Raw genomic sequence first — 25,634 nt, forward strand, 5'->3', positions numbered from 1 at the left:
AACTCTTAGATTAAGAACTACCCCACAACACTAGTGTTAAACTGTCTTAAAAATCATAAATCATTCATCCGGACAATTTTCAGCAAAGCTCGGGTCATAGTTAGGGCACAATATAAGCACTAAAGCTTTGCTCCAGCTTTACTTTTTTTCTGCAGTTTTAGAAAAAGAGCCTTAGTTTCCATAGCTACAGTAACCTCTGTGAACTCCATTTTTTATCATTACCTATAAAAATCTCAATAAGATGTCATTACTTGCAGGTAATTCTCAGAGCCATATAGATATCAATAAGCAATAAGGATTAATACATAGAACAATCACATTGTAATATATATATATATATATATATATATATATATATATATATATATATATATATATATATATATATATATATATATATATAAAATATGCATGGAACATGTCACCAATATTCTAAGTAAATATATTTGTAAAGGTGCTGTCAACATGAAATTCTGACCAGATATCTGCAACATCCCATACAATCCACACTGGCAAACCATAGATGTCCATTAAATTAGTTTTTTGTAATAATGAAATATGACACAGGGACAAGGTATTGAACACGTTTACTGAAATGTATTTAATACTTTGTACAAAAGCCTTTTTTGGTGACGTCAGCTTTAAGACTCCTCCTGTATGGAGAAACTAGCTCCATACAAAGGTTAAAATATATTTTTAACATTGACTACAAGTATATGTTACATAAATCATCTGTCTGCAAAAATATTGTAAATCGAAAATGTTATTAAGTGTCATTTTGACAGAGAATGGCCCACCTATAATACCACAATCAATGCTTCATAAGTTCAGTTGCAATAGAGAGATTTGATCAGGAAAAGGTGGAATTAAAGGCAGAAGGTTAGGGATGAGCTGACCCGTGGAAGTTTGGGTTTGACCGAATATTAGTCCAAAGTTTGGTTCGGGTACTAGAACCTGAACCCGATTGAAATCAATGGGGTCCTGAACTTTGGAGTTGGAAAATCTCTCCCTCTCTCTCTGTCTCATCCCGGGACACCCGAACTGTAAAACGAACTTCCAGGAGAAGTCTGTGTTCAAAGTTTGGCACAGGACACCAGGTGTCCAGTGCAAACAAAGAACTTTACAGTTCGGGTTCACTCATCTCTACAGAAGGTGTATTTAGGAAATGCATGTTTTTCATGTCTTTCTCGTCCCTGGTAATTTTATATGCTTGTTTTGCCAATTTTTTTGTATGGTGGTCAGAAGAATTCTGTGCACAGTGCCACTACCTGACCCTGTCAGCTTTATGTGTTTGATATATTATGACTTGCCATGTCTGTATTGTTTTTCTGATATGCTTTCTTCAACCCTGTAGCTTTCTGGGCCAGTCATGATCAGGCAAATTTTTTCATTTTTTTTGATCAACAAATTTTGAGACAAAGCAGTCTATTGTTTGCAAGACAAATTGTCAATTTTATTGGCATAATTCTTGGGTGAATATAATTTATTGAAATATTAATACAGGCATTGATACAAGGTATGAAGGTTGAACATGAGACATTCATTATGGGAGTGCCAGAAATAGACATTGAAGAGAAGAGAAGTCTGCATTCTTCACTCTTTTGAGACTGGCCTTCTTAGGGCATTGTTCTCTGGATCATTGAGCCCAGGCAATTGCAAAAATTAACAAAGTCGCAATAATTAGGGATCATACATTTTTTTCTCTGAAATGGCTTACATTGATTATTTAGTTCTGTTAAATATATGTTCACACGTCATATTTATTGCAAATAATACTACTGCTACCTACATTTTCATTGAATCGCCTCTGTAGCAACTGCATGTATGTTTGCTTATTCACTTTAGATGTATCAAATAGTATTGAGGACATGGACCTTTCCCAGAGGCCCCATTAACAGTACGTGGTTGTCAAATCACAGCACTGAGACCATCCTCTTACCCAGAACTTCCTTCTGACTAGTCTAGTAGATCCTGCAATGTCATCACATTGTAGAGAAATGCATGACTGATGTTGTGTTGTGTCGATTGACCAAACCGCTGCATGATCAGTTCTAACCTCGCCTACTGTATTCTCATCCATCCCTTGTAGATTGTGAGCCGGGTCCTCTCTCCTCCTGTACCAGTCATGACTTGCATTGTTTAAGATTATTGTACTGGTTTTTATTATGTATACCCCTCCTTATATGTAAAGCGCCATGGAATAAATGGCGCTATAACAATAAATAATAATAATAATAATAATAATAATATGGTGGTGGCTACTAATCCAAAAAAACACTGTGAATACCAAAAGGAGTAGGGAGGAGGGTTTACAGTTTTACGCTCCTACAGCCATCGTGGCCACAAGACAAGGGTCGTGTGAATCTTTTGGGTCAACTTTAGTATCAATCAGTCAGAGAAATTTCCACACCAAAACGGCAAATTTGTAAACTTAGCTTGAAACCATATTAGAACAAACATGGCTTAATAATAAGCATTAGGCAGGGATCACACATCCAGAGTGGAGCGTTCGGCCGCATAGCAATACATGGGGCCGCACGCTCCGCTCCAGAGTGCAGGCGGCAGGGCCAGGGATTAAAATGCGAGACTCAGACGTATCTCGCTCATGTGTGATCCCGGCCTTAGCCAACATATACTCAGATTCAAATTTGAATTTTTACCACTTAAGACAGTATACTGTAGCTGGTGAGATTTGTGCCGAAATTTTTCAAATTTTTACCTTTCAAAAAAAATCTGTGTTCACCTGTTGAAAATGAGACATTTTCACATATTTCACATTTCAAATGTGATAAGTGACATAAAAAATTGAAACAATGTGCAGATTTGGCACAAGTTACGGTGCTACTTTTTAAATATTTTTTTTTAGATTTGTGTCTTGGTGCATCTGTGAGTTCTTTCTGCATAGCCATTTTGTTCGCTTCTGATTTTTTATTTTCTGAATTTAACAACTATCAGTAAAGGAAGTCATACATACAAGATGTATTCATCCCAGTGCTTTATGTAGCCATGAAATGAAACATTATTTGTAAATGTTTTTGTTTCTTGCTGTGTGGCTCACATACAATATATTTTATATATCAAACACTAGTGGATTCCACTGGCTCTGTCTATGTGGTTAACATTACTTTGTTAGAGAAGTGGAGGAAATGTAGTGCAGTGAGTAGGGTTGAGCGAAACGGGTCGTTCATTTTCAAAAGTCGCCGACTTTTGGCAAAGTCGGGTTTCATGAAACCCGATCCGACCCCTGTGCGGGGTCGGCCATGCGGTACGCGACTTTCACGCCAAAGTCGCGTTTCAATGACGCGAAAAGCGCCATTTCTCAGCCAATGAAGGTAAACGCAGAGTGTGGGCAGCGTGATGACATAGGTCCTGGTCCCCACCATCTTAGAGAAGGGCATTGCAGTGATTGGCTTGCTGTCTGCGGCGTCACAGGGGCTATAAAGGGGAGTTCCCGCCGACCGCCATGTTACTGCTGCTGATCTGAGCTTAGGGAGAGGTTGCTGCCGCTTCGTCAGAAGCAGGGATAGCGTTAGGCAGGGTCCATTAACCACCAAACCGCTTGTGCTGTAGCGATTTCCACTGCCCAACACCACCTTCGGTGTGCAGGGACAGTGGAAGCTACATTTTTTTTTTTCCCCTCAGCGCTGTAGCTCATTGGGCTGCCCTAGAAGGCTCCCTGATAGCTGCATTGCTGTGTGTACGCCGCTGTGCAAACCAACTGCTTTTTTCAAAGCACAAATCCTCTTGTTCCTTCCTTTCTGCACAGCTATCTTTTTGGTTTGTACACACTTTTTATTTAATTTGTGCATCAGTCCACTCCTTATTGCTGCCTGCCATACCTGGCTGAGATTACTGCAGGGAGATAGTAATTGAAGGACACTCCCTGTTTTTTTTTGTTTTTTTGTGGGAGATTAAGATTGACATTTCTGCTAGAGTGCCATCCCTGTCTGTGTCATCTCTCACTCAGTGGGCCATAGAAAGCCTATTTATTTTTTTGCTTGATTTGGGTTATAAAATCTACCTGAAAAAATCGCTACATCAATCAGTGGGAGAAAAATATTGGCCTCAGGGCTTGTGTGCCACTCTTGACTCCTGTGTGTGCCATCTCTCACTCAGTGGGCCATAGAAAGCCTATTTATTTTTTTGCTTGATTTTGGTTCTAAAATCTACCTGAAAAAATCACTACATCAATCAGTGGGAGAAAAATATTGGCCTCAGGGCTTGTGTGCCACTCCTGACTCCTGTGTGCATCATCACTCACTCAGTGGGCCATAGAAAGCCCTTTTTTTTTTTTTTTTGCTTTATTTGGGTTCTAAATTCTACCTGAAAAAATCAATAAATCAATCAGTGGGAGATTAATATTGGCCTTTGGGCTTGTGTGCCAGTCCTGAGCGTGCCATCTCTCTCACAAATAGTGGGCCATAGAAAGCCTATTTATTTATTTTTTTTTGGTTTTATAAATTCTCCCTTAAAAAAAAAAGGGAGATTAATATTGGCCTTTGGGCTTGTGTGCCAGTCCTAAGCGTGCCATCTCTCTCTGTCTCTCAGATAGTAGGCCATAGAAAGCCTATTTATTATTTTTTTTATTGGGTTTATAAATTTTCCCTGGAACAAAAAAAAAAAAGTGGGAGATAAATATTGGCCTCTGGGCTTGTGTGCCACTCCTGACTCCTGTGTGCGTCATCTCTCACTCAGTGGGCCATAGAAAGCCTTTTTTTGTTTTATTTGTTTTCTAAATTCTCCCTGAAAAAATCATTTTATTTTATTTGGTTTCTAAATTCTTCCTGAAAAAATCATTTTATTCTATTATTTTTTTTTCCTAAAGTCTCCCTGAAAAAAAAAAAAAAAAAACAAATCAGTGGGAGATTAATATTTACATTTGTGCTTCAGTGACAGTCCTGTGTGTGTGGCATCTCTCTCATTTGTTGCCACCAACAACAGAGTGTGTAGCATTGTGCCTGATTTTCGTTGTGGTCTCACTCACCTGTAAAGGGGTAGCTAAATCATACTGAAGTTATAGCTCACCGTGTAATTTGTGTGACAGCAACAAATACCGTTAGTTTGTTTACGTTTTTAAAACAATGAGGAAGTCTGGTGGAAGAGGTCGTGGCCGGGGGCGTTCATTGTCAGCTGGTAATGAGGGTAGTGGTAGTGGTGGAGCATCAGCTGGTCGTGGGAAAAAAAATATTGCACCTAAGTCTGGAGTTTTGGAGCCAGGTTCGTCGTCAGGCTACACAAGGCCTCGAACGCTCCCTTTTCTGGGAGTAGGAAAACCGCTTTTAAAGCCGGAGCAGCAAGAGCAAGTTTTGGCTTATCTTGCTGACTCAGCCTCTAGCTCTTTTGCCTCCTCTCGTGAAACTGGTAAATGTCAAAGCAGCGCGTCGTTAGTGGATGTTCACGGTCAGGGACAAGTCGCTTCCTTGTCCTCTTCAGCAAAAACAACAACAGAGAAGAATGCAGCAGGCGACACAACGGGTTACTCAATGGAGCTCTTTACACATACCGTCCCTGGCTTAGAAAGTGAAGCAGTTAACAGTCCATGCCCATTACAAGTTGAATCTGAGATGGAGTGCACTGATGCACAGCCACAGCCAGACTACTATGCTGGTCCTTTGACTCAGACCACAACATTGCCCTCGCAGGGTGCTGATCAAGAATCAGACCCTGATGAGACTATGTTGCCCCATCACGAACGCTATACCACCGACCGACACGGTGACACAGACGAAGTTGCACACGAGCTACAAGAAGAGGTAATAGATGACCCAGTTCTTGACCCCGATTGGCAGCCATTGGGGGAACAGGGTGCAGGCGGCAGCAGTTCTGAAGCGGAGGAGGAGGGGCCGCAGCAGGCATCAACATCGCAACAGGTTCCATCTGCCGGGCCCGTATCTTGCCCAAAACGCATGGCAAAGCCAAAACCTGTTGGAGGACAGCGTGGCCATCCGGTTAAAGCTCAGTCTGCAATGCCTGAAAAGGTATCCGATGCTAGAAAGAGTGCAGTCTGGCATTTTTTTAAACAACATCCAATTGATCAGCGCAAAGTCATCTGTCAAAAATGTTCAACTACCTTAAGCAGAGGACAGAATCTGAAAAGTCTTAATACAAGTTGCATGCATAGACATTTAACCACCATGCATTTGCAAGCCTGGACTAACTACCAAACGTCCCTTAAGGTTGTAGCACCCTCGGCCAATGAAGCTAGTCAGCAACGCAACATCCCTTCCGGCAGTGTAGGGCCACCATTTTCCGCACCACCTGCAGTATCTGTGCAGGTTTCTTTGCCAGGCCAAAGCCGTCAGGGTCAGGGAATCACCAGTTTCGTAGTAGGAAACACTGCATCTAGGGCACCGGCGGCAACAATACCCCACCGTCTCTCTGTCTGCCATGTCCACCGGCACCCCCGCTAGTTCAACGATCTCCAGCTCTCCAGTCCAGCTCACCCTACATGAGACTATCGTTAGAAAAAGGAAGTACTTAGCCTCGCATCCGCGTACACAGGGTTTGAACGCACACATAGCTAGACTAATCTCGTTAGAGATGATGCCCTACCGGTTAGTTGAAAGCGAAGCTTTCAAAGCCCTGATGGACTACGCTGTACCACGCTACGAGCTACCCAGTCGACACTTTTTTTCCAGAAAAGCCATCCCAGCCCTCCACCAGCATGTTAAAGAGTGCATCGTCCATGCACTCAGGCAATCTGTGAGCACAAAGGTGCACCTGACAACAGATGCATGGACCAGTAAGCATGGCCAGGGACGTTACGTGTCCATCAAGGCACACTGGGTAAATGTGGTGGATGCAGGGTCCACAGGGGACAGCAAGTTTGGGACAGTTCTGCCTAGCCCACGGTCTAGGAAACAATTGGCTGTAGCTGTTCGCACCCCCTCCTCCTCCTCTTCGTCCTCCTGCAGAAGCGAGAGCTCGTCCACAGACCGCAGTCGCATAACCACTCCATCCGCAGCTGCCACTGTTGCACACCAGGTCTCCCATTATGGGGCAGCTACTGGCAAACGTCAGCAGGCTGTATTGGCTATGAAGTGTTTGGGCGACAACAGACACACCGCGGAAGTTCTGTCCGAGTTCTTGCAGAAAGAAACGCAGTCGTGGCTGGGCACTGTAGATCTTGAGGCAGGCAAGGTAGTGAGTGATAACGGAAGGAATTTCATGGCTGCCATCTCCCTTTCCCAACTGAAACACATTCCTTGCCTGGCTCACACCTTAAACCTGGTGGTGCAGTGCTTCCTGAAAAGTTATCCGGGGTTATCCGACCTGCTCCTCAAAGTGCGTGGACTTTGCTCACATATCCGCCGTTCGCCCGTACACTCCAGCCGTATGCAGACCTATCAGCGTTCTTTGAACCTTCCCCAGCATCGCCTAATCATAGACGTTGCAACAAGGTGGAACTCAACACTGCACATGCTTCAGAGACTGTGTGAACAGAGGCGGGCTGTTATGTTTTTGTGGGAGGATACACATACACGGGCAGGCAGTAGGATGGCAGACATGGAGTTGTCAGGTGTGCAGTGGTCGAAGATTCAAGACATGTGTCAAGTCCTTCAGTGTTTTGAGGAATGCACACGCCATAATAAGCATGAGCATCCCCCTAATGCGTCTGCTGATGCAAAGTTTGACGCACATAAAGGATCAGGCGTCTGCAGCTGAGGAAGAGGAAAGCCTTGATGACAGTCAGCCATTGTCTGGCCAGGGCAGTGAACAGGACGAGGTAGCGGGCGAAGAGGAGGAGGAGGACGAGGAGGATGATGGGGATGATTATATTTTTAATGAGGAAGCTTTTCCGGGGCCACTGGAAATTGGTGGCGCGGCAAGGCCGGGTTCTGGTTTTTTGAGGGACACAAGTGACGTGGATTTGCCTGAAACTGCCCCTCAACCAAGCACAACCGCAGATTTGAGAACTGGAACTTTGGCCCACATGGCGGATTATGCCTTACGTATCCTCAAAAGGGACACACGCATAACTAAAATGATGAATGATGACGATTACTGGTTGGCCTGCCTCCTTGATCCTCGCGATAAAGGCAAATTGCAAAATATAATGCCACATGAGAACTTGGAACTAATATTAGCAACCAAACAATCAACTCTTGTTGACCGTTTGCTTCTGGCATTCCCTGCACACAGCGCCCGTGATCGTTCTCACACGAGCTGCAGGGGCCAGCAGACCAGAGGAGTTAGAGGGGCAGAAATCAGAAGTGGCGTTGGCCAGAGGGGTTTTCTGACCAGGTTGTGGAGTGATTTTGCTATGACCGCAGACAGGACAGGTACTGCAGCATCAATTCAAAGTGACAGGAGACAACATTTGTCCAGTATGGTTACAAACTATTTTTTATCCCTTATCGATGTTCTCCCTCAACCGTCATTCCCATTTGATTACTGGGCATCAAAATTAGACACCTGGCCAGAATTGGCAGAATATGCATTGCAGGAGCTTGCTTGCCCGGCAGCTAGTGTCCTATCAGAAAGAGTATTCAGTGCTGCAGGTTCAATACTAACAGAAAAAAGGACTCGTCTGGCTACCCAAAATGTAGATGATCTAACCTTCATTAAAATGAACCACAACTGGATTTCGAAATCTTTTGCCCCACCTTGCCCGGCTGACACCTAGCTTTCCTATGAAAAGGTCTTGCCTGTGGACTATTCTGAATGCCTTTTCCAATCTCGTAATTTTCTGCACCTGATTGTCCAGCATACGACATGTTTACACCTCACTAAATGGCCAAACTCCCCACACGGGGCCGTGGTATCGACACTTGGCGACAGCACCCGTGAGAGTGCAGTTTGTCTGAAGAGGTGGGTGTGCCCGCTTTTGGTCGACGGCACTGCCACTGGGTCCCTCCTAGTACAATAAAGTGTCTCTGGCGGTGGTGGTGCGCACCCAACGTCAGACACACCGTTGTAATATGAGGGGCCCTGGGCCTGTACCGCCGGCCACAAGACAGTTCCCCCCCCCAGCTCAAACAGTGCTCTACCACTTGCAAAATTATCTCACAGCTCCACCAATGTTTAGTTTATGCGCTGACATCCTTCAATGCCTGCCACTGACAATACCATTGTATTGACATTTTTGTTATGTTAGGCCTTCGATGCCTGTCTGTGGTCACTCCTTCCACTAGGCCTCCACTGATCACACCACTGCTGCCCGTGTACCCCTGTAACCAATTTAAAATTGCCTACAGCCATGTGTTATTATTTTAGGCCTTCGATGCCTGTCTGCGGTCACTCCTTCCACTAGGCCTCCACTGACCACACCACTGCTGCCCGTGTACCCCTGGAACCAATTTAAAATTGCCTACAGCCATGTGTTATTATTTTAGGCCTTCGATGAATGTCTGCGGTCACTCCTTCCACTATTCCTCCACTGACCACACCACTGCTGCCCGTGTACCCCTGGAACCAATTTAAAATTGCCTACAGCCATGTGTTATTATTTTAGGCCTTCGATGCCTGTCTGCGGTCACTCCTTCCACTAGGCCTCCACTGACCACACCACTGCTGCCCGTGTACCCCTGGAACCAATTTAAAATTGCCTACAGCCATGTGTTATTATTTTAGGCCTTCGATGCCTGTCTGCGGTCACTCCTTCCACTAGGCCTCCACTGACCACACCACTGCTGCCCGTGTACCCCTGGAACCAATTTAAAATTGCCTACAGCCATGTGTTATTATTTTAGGCCTTCGATGCCTGTCTGCGGTCACTCCTTCCACTAGGCCTCCACTGACCACACCACTGCTTCCCGTGTACCCCTGGAACCAATTTAAAATTGCCTACAGCCATGTGTTATTATTTTAGGCCTTCGATGCCTGTCTGCGGTCACTCCTTCCACTAGGCCTCCACTGACCACACCACTGCTGCCCGTGTACCCCTGGAACCAATTTAAAATTGCCTACAGCCATGTGTTATTATTTTAGGCCTTCGATGCCTGTCTGCGGTCACTCCTTCCACTAGGCCTCCACTGACCACACCACTGCTGCCCGTGTACCCCTGGAACCAATTTAAAATTGCCTACAGCCATGTGTTATTATTTTAGGCCTTCGATGCCTGTCTGTGGTCACTCCTTCCACTAGGCCTCCACTGACCACACCACTGCTGCCCGTGTACCCCTGGAACCAATTTAAAATTGCCTACAGCCATGTGTTATTATTTTAGGCCTTCGATGCCTGTCTGCGGTCACTCCTTCCACTAGGCCTCCACTGACCACACCACTGCTGCCCGTGTACCCCTGGAACCAATTTAAAATTGCCTACAGCCATGTGTTATTATTTTAGGCCTTCGATGCCTGTCTGCGGTCACTCCTTCCACTAGGCCTCCACTGACCACACCACTGCTGCCCGTGTACCCCTGGAACCAATTTAAAATTGCCTACAGCCATGTGTTATTATTTTAGGCCTTCGATGCCTGTCTGCGGTCACTCCTTCCACTAGGCCTCCACTGACCACACCACTGCTGCCCGTGTACCCCTGGAACCAATTTAAAATTGCCTACAGCCATGTGTTATTATTTTAGGCCTTCGATGCCTGTCTGTGGTCACTCCTTCCACTAGGCCTCCACTGACCACACCACTGCTGCCCGTGTACCCCTGGAACCAATTTAAAATTGCCTACAGCCATGTGTTATTATTTTAGGCCTTCGATGCCTGTCTGCGGTCACTCCTTCCACTAGGCCTCCACTGACCACACCACTGCTGCCCGTGTACCCCTGGAACCAATTTAAAATTGCCTACAGCCATGTGTTATTATTTTAGGCCTTCGATGCCTGTCTGCGGTCACTCCTTCCACTAGGCCTCGACTGACCACACCACTGCTGCCCGTGTACCCCTGGAACCAATTTAAAATTGCCTACAGCCATGTGTTATTATTTTAGGCCTTCGATGCCTATCTGCGGTCACTCCTTCCACTAGGCCTCCACTGACCACACCACTGCTGCCCGTGTACCCCTGGAACCAATTTAAAATTGCCTACAGCCATGTGTTATTATTTTAGGCCTTCGATGCCTGTCTGCGGTCACTCCTTCCACTAGGCCTCCACTGACCACACCACTGCTGCCCGTGTACCCCTGGAACCAATTTAAAATTGCCTACAGCCATGTGTTATTATTTTAGGCCTTCGATGCCTGTCTGTGGTCACTCCTTCCACTAGGCCTCCACTGACCACACCACTGCTGCCCGTGTACCCCTGGAACCAATTTAAAATTGCCTACAGCCATGTGTTATTATTTTAGGACTTCGATGCCTGTCTGCGGTCACTCCTTCCACTAGTCCTCCACTGACCACACCACTGCTGCCCGTGTACCCCTGGAACCAACATCAGAAAATATAAAAATAAGTATTTTGCTTATAAAAAAGAAAATACTGCTCTCGTTTAGTAGTTGTTGGAAACTACGCTGCATTAGGCCTACAAATTGGGTATGGGGTGTAGAGAGATGGTGTGTTCCACTGTAGAGAGATGGTGTGTTCCACTCCAAGGTGTTCCCCAGGTTTCCTCGCCAATGCTTCGATCATCATGCTCTCGTTTAGTAGTTGTTGGAAACTACGCTGCATTAGGCCTACAAATTGGGTATGGGGTGTAGAGAGATGGTGTGTTCCACTCCAAGGTGTTCCCCAGGTTGCCTTTCCTGAGCTTCGATCTTCCTGCTCTCGTTTAGTAGTTTTTGGAAACTACGCTGCATTGGGCCTACAAATTGGGTATGGGGTGTAGAGAGATGGTGTGTTCCACTGTAGAGAGATGGTGTGTTCCACTCCAAGGTGTTCCCCAGGTTTCCTCGCCAATGCTTCAATCATCATGCTCTCGTTTAGTAGTTGTTGGAAACTGCGCTGCATTAGGCCTACAAATTGGGTATGGGGTGTAGAGAGATGGTGTGTTCCACTCCAAGGTGTTCTCCAGGTTGCCTTTCCCGAGCTTCGATCTTCCGGCTCTCGTTTAGTAGTTGTTGGAAACTACGCTGCATTAGGCCTACAAATTGGGTATGGGGTGTAGAGAGATGGTGTGTTCCACTCCAAGGTGTTCCCCAGGTTTCCTCGCCAATGCTTCGATCATCATGCTCTCGTTTAGTAGTTGTTGGAAACTACGCTGCATTGGGCCTACAAATTGGGTATGGGGTGTAGAGAGATGGTGTGTTCCACTCCAAGGTGTTCCCCAGGTTGCCTTTCCTGAGCTTCGATCATCATGCTCTCGTTTAGTAGTTGTTGGAAACTACGCTGCATTAGGCCTACAAATTGGGTATGGGGTGTAGAGAGATGGTGTGTTCCACTCCAAGGTGTTCTCCAGGTTGCCTTTCCTGAGCTTCGATCTTCCGGCTCTCATTTAGTAGTTGTTGGAAACTACGCTGCATTAGGCCTACAAATTGGGTATGGGGTGTAGAGAGATGGTGTGTTCCACTGTAGAGAGATGGTGTGTTCCACTCCAAGGTGTTCCCCAGGTTTCCTCGCCAATGCTTCGATCATCATGCTCTCGTTTAGTAGTTGTTGGAAACTACGCTGCATTAGGCCTACAAATTGGGTATGGGGTGTAGAGAGATGGTGTGTTCCACTCCAAGGTGTTCCCCAGGTTTCCTCGCCAATGCTTCGATCATCATGCTCTCGTTTAGTAGTTGTTGGAAACTACGCTGCATTGGGCCTACAAATTGGGTATGGGGTGTAGAGAGATGGTGTGTTCCACTCCAAGGTGTTCTCCAGGTTGCCTTTCCTGAGCTTCGATCTTCCGGCTCTCGTTTAGTAGTTGTTGGAAACTACGCTGCATTAGGCCTACAAATTGGGTATGGGGTGTAGAGAGATGGTGTGTTCCACTGTAGAGAGATGGTGTGTTCCACTCCAAGGTGTTCCCCAGGTTTCCTCGCCAATGCTTCGATCATCATGCTCTCGTTTAGTAGTTGTTGGAAACTACGCTGCATTAGGCCAACAAATTGGGTATGGGGTGTAGAGAGATGGTGTATTCCACTCCAAGGTGTTCCCCAGGTTTCCTCGCCAATGCTTCGATCATCATGCTCTCGTTTAGTAGTTGTTGGAAACTACGCTGCATTGGGCCTACAAATTGGGTATGGGGTGTAGAGAGATGGTGTGTTCCACTCCAAGGTGTTCCCCAGGTTGCCTTTCCTGAGCTTCGATCTTCCGGCTCTCGTTTAGTAGTTGTTGGAAACTACGCTGCATTAGGCCTACAAATTGGGTATGGGGTGTAGAGAGATGGTGTGTTCCACTCCAAGGTGTTCTCCAGGTTGCCTTTCCTGAGCTTCGATCTTCCGGCTCTCGTTTAGTAGTTGTTGGAAACTACGCTGCATTAGGCCTACAAATTGGGTATGGGGTGTAGAGAGATGGTGTGTTCCACTGTAGAGAGATGGTGTTTTCCACTCCAAGGTGTTCCCCAGGTTTCCTCGCCAATGCTTCGATCATCATGCTCTCGTTTAGTAGTTGTTGGAAACTACGCTGCATTAGGCCTACAAATTGGGTATGGGGTGTAGAGAGATGGTGTGTTCCACTCCAAGGTGTTCCCCAGGTTTCCTCGCCAATGCTTCGATCATCATGCTCTCGTTTAGTAGTTGTTGGAAACTACGCTGCATTGGGCCTACAAATTGGGTATGGGGTGTAGAGAGATGGTGTGTTCCACTCCAAGGTGTTCTCCAGGTTGCCTTTCCTGAGCTTCGATCTTCCGGCTCTCGTTTAGTAGTTGTTGGAAACTACGCTGCATTAGGCCTACAAATTGGGTATGGGGTGTAGAGAGATGGTGTGTTCCACTGTAGAGAGATGGTGTGTTCCACTCCAAGGTGTTCCCCAGGTTTCCTCGCCAATGCTTCGATCATCATGCTCTCGTTTAGTAGTTGTTGGAAACTACGCTGCATTAGGCCTACAAATTGGGTATGGGGTGTAGAGAGATGGTGTGTTCCACTCCAAGGTGTTCCCCAGGTTTCCTCGCCAATGCTTCGATCATCATGCTCTCGTTTAGTAGTTGTTGGAAACTACGCTGCATTAGACCTACAAATTGGGTATGGGGTGTAGAGAGATGGTGTGTTCCACTCCAAGGTGTTCTCCAGGTTGCCTTTCCTGAACTTCTATCTTCAGGCTCTCATTAAATTGTGGTTAAACGGAACAACTGCATTTGGCGTACTAGTTGGTTTGGGGCCTACTATCGGTGTCTGCCACTCCTTGCTGTTCTGCTGGTTTCCTGTCCTGAAATTCCGTTTTCAGGCGCTCGTTAAGTAGTTGTTAATGTTAGACTGCATTTGGCCTACTAGTTGGGTTGGGGCCTACTATCGGTGTCTGCCACTTCTTGCTGTTCTCCTCCACTGAACAAAGCTGTGCCGCCTGTTTACTACTGTTGCCAATTTTGAACTGCATTTCGACTACTTACTGATTTGGGCCTACTCTCTGTGTCAGCCTCTCATTCCAGTTGTCCTCCACTGCAATGCCCCCTGATTAGTCCTGTGTTACCAATTTTGAACTGCATTTAGCCCACTTTATTCTTTGGGCCTATATCTGTGTTTCCTCCTCATCCTGCCCATTACCCAGCCAGTGATAGATGAGTCTGCTGGTACATTGACCCGTAACGCAACATTTCCCGTGCACGCTACACTGCAAGATTGTGACCCTGCTGAAAGTCAGGTCCCCCTTCCCGCATACCATACCACCTTACACGGGGACAAACAGGAAGGTGCAGATGAAAGTGCAGGTTCCTTCATCAGGTGGGGGGAGGAATACTAGTTGGCGACGTCACTGGCACAGGGCCTCTCATAGTATTCAAAAGTGTTGCTGCCGGTGGGAGGCGCCCCCGCCGTGCAAACACACCGCTGTACTTTGAGGGGCCCTGTGCCAGTGCCAATGCCAACGAGTGGGCCCCCCCTGCTTGCTCAGGTTCACAGCACTTGCAAAGTTGAAATACTTACCTCTCCCTGCTCCACTGCCGTGACGTGGTCCAGATTTCCTGGGCCCACTAATTACTTGAACCAGCCCTACCCACCACAACTTTAGCCAAATGAACCCCAATTTCAAATGCCTTCCAATTATTATAAGGTAAATTACGCTTGACAAGCTTCATTAAGAAGAATGGATGGTTTTGACATTAAAATGGGCACTCTAGGTGTTTTCCTGGCACCCACTCACTGCCGACTATGCTGCCCCATTGACTTGCATTGGGTTTCGTGTTTCGGTCGATCCCGACTTTACGTCATAATCGGCCGATTTCACTCGACCCGACTTTTGAGATAGTCGGGTTTCGCGAAACCCGGCTCGACTCTAAAAAGGTCAAGGTCACTCAACTCTAGCAGTGAGGGATAGATTGACATAAAACAAAATAAAAAAGTATAGTTGGCATTTCTGCGGTAAGGCACTGAATAGATGACAAGAAAATCTACTCACAGAGGCATAAAAACATAGAGCAGCTTATTAAATATAATCTGGCTTTATCAGTGCACAGTCAACCATAATGGCATGAAATCTGATGTGATTTTCATCTGGAGTTTTCTGCCATTTGTACTGGGAAATCTTGTTGAATGAGTTTTTCAGAATAGACCCAGAGTAGCCTGCAGTAACCCTGGAAAAATTTGACATACTATAAATCTCATAGAGAAACTTTTATTTTTATTATTTCTAGCTTGTTTTATTTCATCACTACATTCCAAGATCAATAACTTTTTTCATTTTTTCCTATGAAGACCTTTTCTAGGAAAACTTGTATTTGCCAATGCCGCTATTTTGAGGTTAAACCCTTGGTGACATACATAGATCTCCAAAACATGAGGAGATGAATGAAAGCAGCACTCACCCGTGATCTTCAATGATAATATAGTCCTTTATTGACCGTGGCGCAACATTCCCAGCTAGGAACAAGGCAGAGACATACATAGATCTGACATATATGACAGACCCTTTTTTATTATGGCATTCTAGGAGCCATCATTTTTTTAAATTTTTTTGGTGACATAGTAATACAAGGGTATAATTGTGGGTAGTACATATAACTTATAACCAGACTTCTATCAACTTGGTATGGAAACAAAAACAAAGTACTTTTCTGCACGCAACCTCCGATCCTCACAAGATCTTCTTCTCTACTCCCTTCTTATCTCCTCTACCTACAATCGCATACAAGATTTCTCTCGCGCATCACCCCTACTCTGGAACTCTCTACCACAACATATCAGACTCTCATCTACCATCGAAACCTTCAAAATGAACCTGAAGACCCACCTCTTCCGACAAGCCTACAACCTGCAGTAACCACCGATTGACCAAACCGCTGCATGACCAGCTCTACCCTCGCCTACTGTATTCTCACCCATCCCTTGTAGATTGTGAGCCCTCGCGGGCAGGGTCCTCTCTCCTCCTGTGCAAGTTATGACTTGTATTGTTTAAGATTATTGTACTTGTTTTTATTATGTATACCCCTCCTTACATGTAGAGCGCCATGGAATAAATGGCGCTATAACAATAAATAATAATAATAAAATAGCATTTCCGACTGTTTTTATTCCCTTTTTAAATTCTATCCTCCTTGTCATGATGCACAAATAAGTGTTAATTTTATCTAGTGAAACAGCAAGATTATATCAATGCCAAATTTTGGTTTATATATTTTTTTAATTACTTTTGTTCAATTAACCCAATGCATTGTAAAAAAACAAATAATTTTTTGGGGGTCCTCAGTCTTCGAGTCATAGGTTTCTCTATTTTCCTTAAGTCGAACCATACTGTATATGGAAAAAACAAAGACAGAAACATAATGAATGATTAAATAAATAAATAACGTATTGCATGAAAATAATATACGGTACTTAATGTGTTGAGAAGGGCAAAATGCCTTTGGTGTTCTAAGTGATGTTAGATGGGAAAGGTTTATACAGAATAATGGTGGATGGTTGAGAGATCACAGTTTGCAGGACACCGCCTAGAGTTAGTTGAAAGTTTCAAAAGATATTGTTAAGGATATGTGTTATGATCTGGTGGTTAGGACAAATAGTGGACTTGGTAGTTAGAGCACCAGAAAAGACCTGATAGCACATTAATACAGGACAAGCTCTGGGAAGTGGAACCTCTGCTGACCGCAATCCCTAATCCTATCACGCACACTAGAAATAGCCGTGGAGCGCTCCTATCATGACCTAGGCGCCTCGTCACAGCCTCAGAACTAGCTAGCCCTAGAGATAGGAAAAATAAGCCTATCTTGCCTCAGAGAAAATTCCCCAAAGGAAAAGGCAGCCCCCCACATATATTGACTGTGAGTAAGATGAAATCACAAACACAGAGATGAAATAGATTTAGCAAAGCGAGGCCCGACTTACTAAACAGACAGAAGATAGGAAAGGTCACTTTGCAGTCAGCAAAAAACCCTACAAAAAGCCACACAGAGAGTGCAGGGAAAAATACCTTCCACACCGACTAATGGAGCGGAGGCGCCCCTCTGCGCCCCAAAGCTTCCAGCAAGCAAGGCAAAATTCACATAAGCATGCTGGACAGAAAAAATAGCAAACAAGAAAAAAGCAAAGCAAGACTTAGCTTTAGCTGGAGGAAACAGGTAACCAGGAAGATCCAGGAGCGAACTAGACCAATGCTACAACATTGACAGCTGGCATCGGACAAGGATCCAAGTGGAGTTAAATAGAGCAGCCCACTAACGAATTAGCCTCGTCACCTGTAGAAGGAAACTCAGAAACAACCACAGGCATCAGAGAAAGTCCATAGACAGAACCAGCCGAAGTACCATTCATGACCACAGGAGGGAGCCCGAAAACAGAATTCACAACAGTACCCCCCCTTGAGGAGGGGTCACCGAACCCTCACGAGAGTCCCCAGGCCGACCAGGATGAGCCAAATGAAAGGCACGAACCAGATCGGCCGCATGAACATCAGAGGCAAAAACCCAGGAATTATCCTCCTGAGCATAACCCTTCCACTTGACCATATCTCCGCAACAACGACCTATGGAACACATTATGGATGGCAAAAGAATCTGGAAGGGCCAAACGAAATGACACAGGATTGATAACCTCAGAAATTTTATACGGACCAATGAAACGAGGCTTAAACTTAGGAGAGGAAACCTTCATAGGAACATAACGAGACGACAACCAAACTAAATTCCCAACACGAAGTCGGGGACCCACACAGCGCCGGCGGTTAGCGAAACGTTGAGCCTTCTCCTGGGACAATGTCAAATTGTCCACTACATGAGTCCAAATCTGCTGCAACCTATTCACCACAGTATCTACACCAGGACAGTCAGAAGACTCAACCTGCCCTGAAGAGAAACGAGGATGGAAACCAGAATTGCAGAAAAACGGCGAAACCAAAGTAGCCGAGCTGGCCCGATTATTAAGGGCAAACTCAGCCAACGGCAAAAAGGACACCCAATCATCCTGATCAGCAGAAACAAAGCATCTCAGATATGTTTCCAACGTCTGATTAGTTCGTTCGGTTTGGCCATTTGTCTGAGGATGGAAAGCCGAGGAAAAAGACAGATCAATGCACATCCTAGCACAAAAGGATCGCCAAAACCTCGAAACAAACTGAGAACCTCTGTCCTAAACGATGTTCTCCGGAATGCCATGTAAACGAACCACATGCTGGAAAAACAATGGCACCAAATCAGAGGAGGAAGGCAATTTAGACAAGGGTACCAAATGGACCATCTTAGAAAAGCGATCACAAACCACCCAAATGACCGACATCTTTTGAAAGACAGGGAGATCCGAAATAAAATCCATAGAAATATGCGTCCAAGGCCTCTTCGGGACCGGCAAGGGCAAAAGCAACCCACTAGCACGAGAACAGCAGGGCTTAGCCCGAGCACAAGTCCCACAGGACTGCACAAAAGAACGCACATCTCGTGACAAAGAAGGCCACCAAAAGGATCTAGCCACCAAATCTCTAGTACCAAAGATTCCAGGATGCCCAGCCAACACCGAACAATGAAGCTCAGAGATAACTCTGCTAGTCCATTTATCAGGGACAAACAGTTTCTCTGCAGGGCAACGGTCAGGTCTATCAGCCTGAAATTTTTGCAGCACCCGCCGCAAATCAGGGGAGATGGCAGACAAAATTATCCCCTCTTTGAGAATACCTGCCGGCTCAGAAACACCCGGAGAGTCAGGCACAAAACTCCTTGACAGGGCATCAGCCTTCACATTCTTAGAGCCCGGAAGGTACGAAACCACAAAATCAAAACGGGAGAAAAATAACGCCCATCGAGCCTGTCTCGGATTCAACCGTTTGGCAGACTCAAGATAAGTCAAATTTTTGTGATCTGTCAAGACCACCACGCGATGCTTGGCTCCTTCCAGCCAATGACGCCACTCCTCGAATGCCCACTTCATGGCCAACAATTCACGATTACCAACATCATAATTGCGCTCAGCAGGCGAAAACTTTCTAGAAAATTAAGCACATGGCTTCATTCCCGAGCCATCAGAACTTCTTTGTGACAAAACAGCCCCTGCTCCAATCTCAGAGGCATCAACCTCAACCTGAAACGGGAGCGAAACATCTGGCTGGCACAACACAGAGGCAGAAGAAAAACGATGCTTCAATTCCTGAAAAGCATCCACGGCCGCAGAAGACCAATTGACCACATCAGCACCCTTCTTGGTCAAATCAGTCAATGGTTTAGCAACACTAGAAAAATTAGCGATGAAGCAACGATAAAAATTAGCAAAGCCCAGGAACTTTTGCAGGCTCTTCACAGATGTCGGCTGAGTCCAATCATGAATGGCCTGGACTTTAACAGGGTCCATCTCGATAGTAGAAGGGGAAAAAATTAACCCCAAAAATGAAACCTTCTGAACTCCAAAGAGACACTTTGACCCCTTCACAAACAAGGAATTAGCACCAAGGACCTGGAACACCATTCTGACCTGCTTCACATGAGACTCCCAATCATCCGAAAAGACCAAAATATCATCCAAATACACAATCAGGAATTTATCCAGGTACTCTCGGAAGATGTCATGCATAAAGGACTGAAATACTGATGGAGCATTGGAAAGCCCCAATGGCATCACCAGGTACTCAAAATGGCCCTCGGGCGTATTAAATGCTGTTTTCCATTCATCGCCCCGTTTAATACGCACAAGATTATACGCCCCTCGAAGGTCTATCTTGGTAAACCAACTAGCCCCCTTAATACGAGCAAACAAGTCAGACAGCAACGGCAAAGGATACTGAAATTTGACTGTAATTTTATTAAGAAGGCGGTAATCAATACAAGGTCTCAAAGAACCATCCTTCTTGGCCACAAAAAAGAACCCTGCTCCCAACGGTGATGACGATGGGCGAATATGGCCTTTCTCCACGCATAGCGGCGTGCTCTGGCACAGATAAATTGAACAATCGGCCCTTAGGAAACTTACTGTCAGGAATCAAATTAATTGCACAATCGCAATCCCTATGAGGAGGTAGGGCTCAACAAATACATCCTGATAATCCGACAAAAACTCCGGAACCTCAGAAGGAGTAGAAGACGAAATTGACAAAAATGGAAACATCACCGTGTACCCCCTGGCAACCCCAGCTGGACACAGACATAGATTTCCAGTCCAATACTGGATTATGGACCTGTAGCCATGGTAACCCTAAAATGACCACATCATGCAGATTATGTAACACCAAAAAACGGATATCCTCCTGATGTGCAGGAGCCATGCACATGGTCAATTGGGTCCAGTACTGAGGCTTATTCTTGGCCAAAGGCGTAGCATCAATTCCTCTCAATGGAATAGGATGCGGCAAGGGCTCCAAGAAAAAACCACAGCGCCTAGCATACTCCAAGTCCATCAAATTCAGGGCAGCGCCTGAATCCACAAATGCCATAACAGAGTAGGAAGACAAAGAACAAATCAGAATAACGGACAATAGATATTTTGACTGTACCGTACCAATGGTGGCAGACCTAGCGAACCGCTTAGTGCGCTTAGGACAATCGGAGATAGCATGAGTGGAATCACCACAGTAAAAACACAGCCCATTCCGACGTCTGTGTTCCTGCCGTTCAGCTCCGGTCAAAGTCCTATCACACTGCATAGGCTCAGGCCCATGCTCAGATAGTACCGCCAAATGGTGCACAGTTTTACGCTCACGCAAGCGCCGATCGATCTGAATAGCCAAAGACATAGACTCATTCAGACCAGCAGGCATAGGAAATCCCACAATGACATCTTTAAGGGCTTCAGAGAGACCCTTTCTGAATATTGCTGCCAGGGCACATTCATTCCACTGAGTGAGCACAGACCACTTTCTAAACTTCTGACAATATATCTCTGCTTCATCCTGACCCTGACACAGAGCCAGCAAGATTTTCTCTGCCTGATCCACTGAATTAGGTTCGTCATAAAGCAATCCGAGCGCCAGGAAAAATGCATCCACATCACGCAATGCCGGATCTCCTGGCGCAAGGGAAAATGCCCAGTCTTGAGGGTCACTATGTAACAAAGAAATAATGATCCTTACTTGTTGAGCAGGATCACCTGAGGAGCGAGGTTTCAAAGCTAGAAACAATTTACAATTATTTTTGAAATTCAAAAACTTAGATCTATCACCAAAAAATAAATCAGGAATTGGAATCTTAGGCTCTGACATCGGATTCTGAACCACAAAATCTTGGAGGTTTTGTACCCTTGTAGTGAGATTATCCATCCAAGAGGACAGACCTTGAATGTCCATGTCCACACCTGTGTTCTGAACCACCCAGAGGTAAAGGGGACAAGTGAGACAGAACACGCTGCAAAGAAAAAAAAATGGTCTCAGAGCTTCACTTATCCCTCTATTGAGATGCATTAATACTTTTGGCCAGCTGTACTGTTATGATCTGGTGGTTAGGACAAATAGTGGACTTGGTAGTTAGAGCACCAGAAAAGACCTGATAGCACATTAATACAGGACAAGCTCTGGGAAGTGGAACCTCTGCTGACCGCAATCCCTAATCCTATCACGCACACTAGAAATAGCCGTGGAGCGCTCCTATCATGACCTAGGCGCCTCGTCACAGCCTCAGAACTAGCTAGCCCTAGAGATAGGAAAAATAAGCCTATCTTGCCTCAGAGAAAATTTCCCAAAGGAAAAGGCAGCCCCCCACATATATTGACTGTGAGTAAGATGAAATCACAAACACAGAGATGAAATAGATTTAGCAAAGAGAGGCCCGACTTACTAAACAGACAGAAGATAGGAAAGGTCACTTTGCAGTCAGCAAAAAACCCTACAAAAAGCCACACAGAGAGTGCAGGGAAAATACCTTCCGCACCGACTAACGGAGCGGAGGCGCCTCTCTGCGCCCCAGAGCTTCCAGCAAGCAAGGCAAAATTCACATAAGCATGCTGGACAGAAAAAATAGCAAACAAGAAAAAAGCAAAGCAAAACTTAGCTTTAGCTGGAGGAAACAGGTAACCAGGAAGATCCAGGAGCGAACTAGACCAATGCTACAACATTGACAGCTGGCATCGGACAAGGATCCAAGTGGAGTTAAATAGAGCAGCCCACTAACGAATTAGCCTCGTCACCTGTAGAAGGAAACTCAGAAACAACCACAGGCATCAGAGAAAGTCCATAGACAGAACCAGCCGAAGTACCATTCATGACCACAGGAGGGAGACCGAAAACAGAATTCACAACAGATATGTATCCTGATTGAACGTATCCAAATTGGATGCTTGCAGACAAAATGTACACTTTGCTGAATATATAAGAATCCCAGATTCTGAATAATGTTGGTATGACCTCTAGTATGCTTGAACCACGTTGTACCAGTAACCTCATGTTGATCAAAGATCAACATGCTATGTGCAAATGGGAAAAAACTAATGATTCTTCCATTAATAAACTTTATTGCTGATCGGAACATTATCAAAATTTAATAAAATCGAAACGAAATCAGAAACATTTGGTAAAAAGTGCGGGAAAATATTTGCATTGCCACAACAGTATTTTCAGCACTTTTGCAATGATAATGGTGGTGTATCATGAGCGTTTTGCATGTATTTGAAGAAGGTAGGAGGTTGGCAGAGCTCAGAGGAGCGGCATGCTTGTAAACTTTTTTTTTCTAACTTTATGTGTGCACATTGTGGCTAGCCATTCAGAGCACAGGAAAATCCACAATGTTCTGACACAATAGCTTGTGTATTTGTCTGCTGAAATGACATGTCCCTCTCCATATAAAGAGTGTATATCTTGTTTTAGTACCATTTTGACAATGTAACAGTGCAGAGAGGCTGCTCATGACACTGGGACTGTTTGCTGATAGATTTTAGCTGGGCGGTTGTTTCTAATTCATATAGTTTAGATAGCTAGTGTCCTGTTTGGCTATGAAATCGACCTTCCAGGAGATTTTTTTGTGCCACTATTGAGGTTCTCAGACAAAGACAGCAGTGCACATTTCATTGAAGCTGCTTCTATTGTGCTCCATGCACGAGTAGACCTTTCTAAATCTTGTTTTTTCACTTGCTAAATGTGATACAGCAAGGCGTGTGTAAACTTGTCATTTAGTGATGTGGTGACATTGTTCTGTGATTTGAGCTGTTGGCCAGGAAAAAATATTTTTGGCATTTACTGCAGTAATTCAGTATGCCATATCTCACCTTTTTATTTAATAGAGGTGAAATTCAACTGTCTGAATTGCTCATGCAGATTAAAAAAAATTCTGTTGCTAAACGTAGTACAGCCTTCCCTATCCCACAATATAATTCTGTGAAGGAGAAATTAAATTGTCTGCAGAGCTCAAGCAGATTTAAAAAAAAGGATTTTTTCTGTTACTAAACGTGACGCAGCCTGCCATATCCCACATTGTAATTTTGTGGAGGTGAAATTAAGCTTTCTGCAAAGCTCATGCACTTTAAAAAAAAATATTTTTTTCTGTTGCTAAATGTGATACAGCCCACCATATCCCACGTTGTAATTTTTTAGTGGTGAAATCAAGCTTTCTGCAGTGCTCATGCACATTAAAAAAATTCATTTTTTCTGTTGCTAAACTTGATACAGCCCGCATATCCCAAGTTGTAATTTTATGGCGGTGAAATTCAGCTGTCTGCAGAGCTTGTGCAAATGAAAAAAAATTATGTTGCTAAACGTGATGCAGCCCACCATATTCCACATTGCAACTTTGTGGTAGTGAAATTGTTCTGTGTGTGGAGCTGTTGCACAGTAAAAAATATTTTTGGGCTGCTGCTAACATGATTAAGCATTATATATCTCACCTTGCTATTTAGTGGTGGTAAAATTTAACTGTCTGCATAGCTCATGCAGATTTAAAAAATAAAAAACCTATTTGTGTTGTTAAATGTGATACAACCCGCATTATCCAACATTGTAATTTTGTGGCAGTCACATTGTTCTGTGTGTAGAGCTGTTGTACAGTAAAAAAATATTTTTAGCTGTTGTTAACTTGATTCATTATGCCATATCTCACCTTGTTATCTAGTGGTGGTGAAATTTAACTGTCTGTATAGCTCATTCAGATTAAAAAAACAAAAAAAATGATGTTGCTAAATGTGACACAGCCTGCCATGTCTTATGTTGTAATTTTGTGGTGGTGAAATGAAGCTGTCTGCAGAGCTCGTGCACATTAAAAAAAAAAATTCTGTTGCTAAACGTGATACAGCTCGCCATATCCCACATTGTAATTTTGTGATATTGAAATTGTTTTGTGTGTAGAGCTGCTGCACAGTAAAAAAATGTTTTGAAGGGCAGTTGCTAACGTGACTTAGCATGCATTGTTTCACCTTCTTATTTAGTGGCTGTGAAATTCAACTGTCTGCATACAGTAGCTCATGCAGATTAAAAGAAATTCATGTTTCTGTTGCTAAATCTTATACAGTCGGCCATATCCCATGTTGTAATTTTGTGTGAGTGAAATTAAGCTGTCTGTAGAGCTCATGCACATTAAAAAATATTTTTTTCCATTGCTAAACATGATACAGCCCATCATATCCCACATTGCAATTTTGAGGCATTGAAACTGGGTGTGTGTGAGGCTGTTGCACAGTAAAAAATGTTCTTGGCACTCAGATTCTGCTGTATCCAAGGCTTGTCCACAGTAACAAAACTATTTTTTTCTGTTACTACCCTGCTACATAAAGCAGGCCATATTTTAACTTTCAATTATTCTGGGCTGGAATTTGTTTATTTATTATGGTTTGCTTTTATTGTGTAATCTTATTCCGCAATGCTCTACATTTATTATCATCACTGTCCCCAATGGGGCTCACAATCTTACTTTCATATCAGTATGTCTTTGAAGTGTGGGAAAAAAAGAGTTCTTGGGAAAAATCCTCGCAAACACGGGTAGAACATACAAACTCTTTGCAGATGCTCTTCTTGATGGGGTTGGAACCCAGGACTCCAGCGCTGCAAGGCTGCTAATATATTTGCATTGACGACTCAACATTCCTGGGGTGGGAAGCCTATCACTGCCATGCATACTGGTGGCTTACTGCAGTATTGGGGAAAACCACTGTCATTATTGTATTCAAGCATGCTTTGATACTGTATCATGGACGCGTCCCTTTCTGGGGGGGGGAAGCAACTGACAAAATGTACTTTTGTATCATGGATCAAACAGTCTGACAACCCAGTAGTCAGCACTATTTTGAATCCTAGCAGTGCAGGCAACAAGCATGTTGCAGATAGTGCTGTAAGAAGGCTCTCATG

The sequence above is a fragment of the Ranitomeya imitator genome, chromosome 1 (genome assembly GCF_032444005.1).
Source record: "Ranitomeya imitator isolate aRanImi1 chromosome 1, aRanImi1.pri, whole genome shotgun sequence".
Lineage (NCBI taxonomy): Eukaryota > Metazoa > Chordata > Amphibia > Anura > Dendrobatidae > Ranitomeya > Ranitomeya imitator.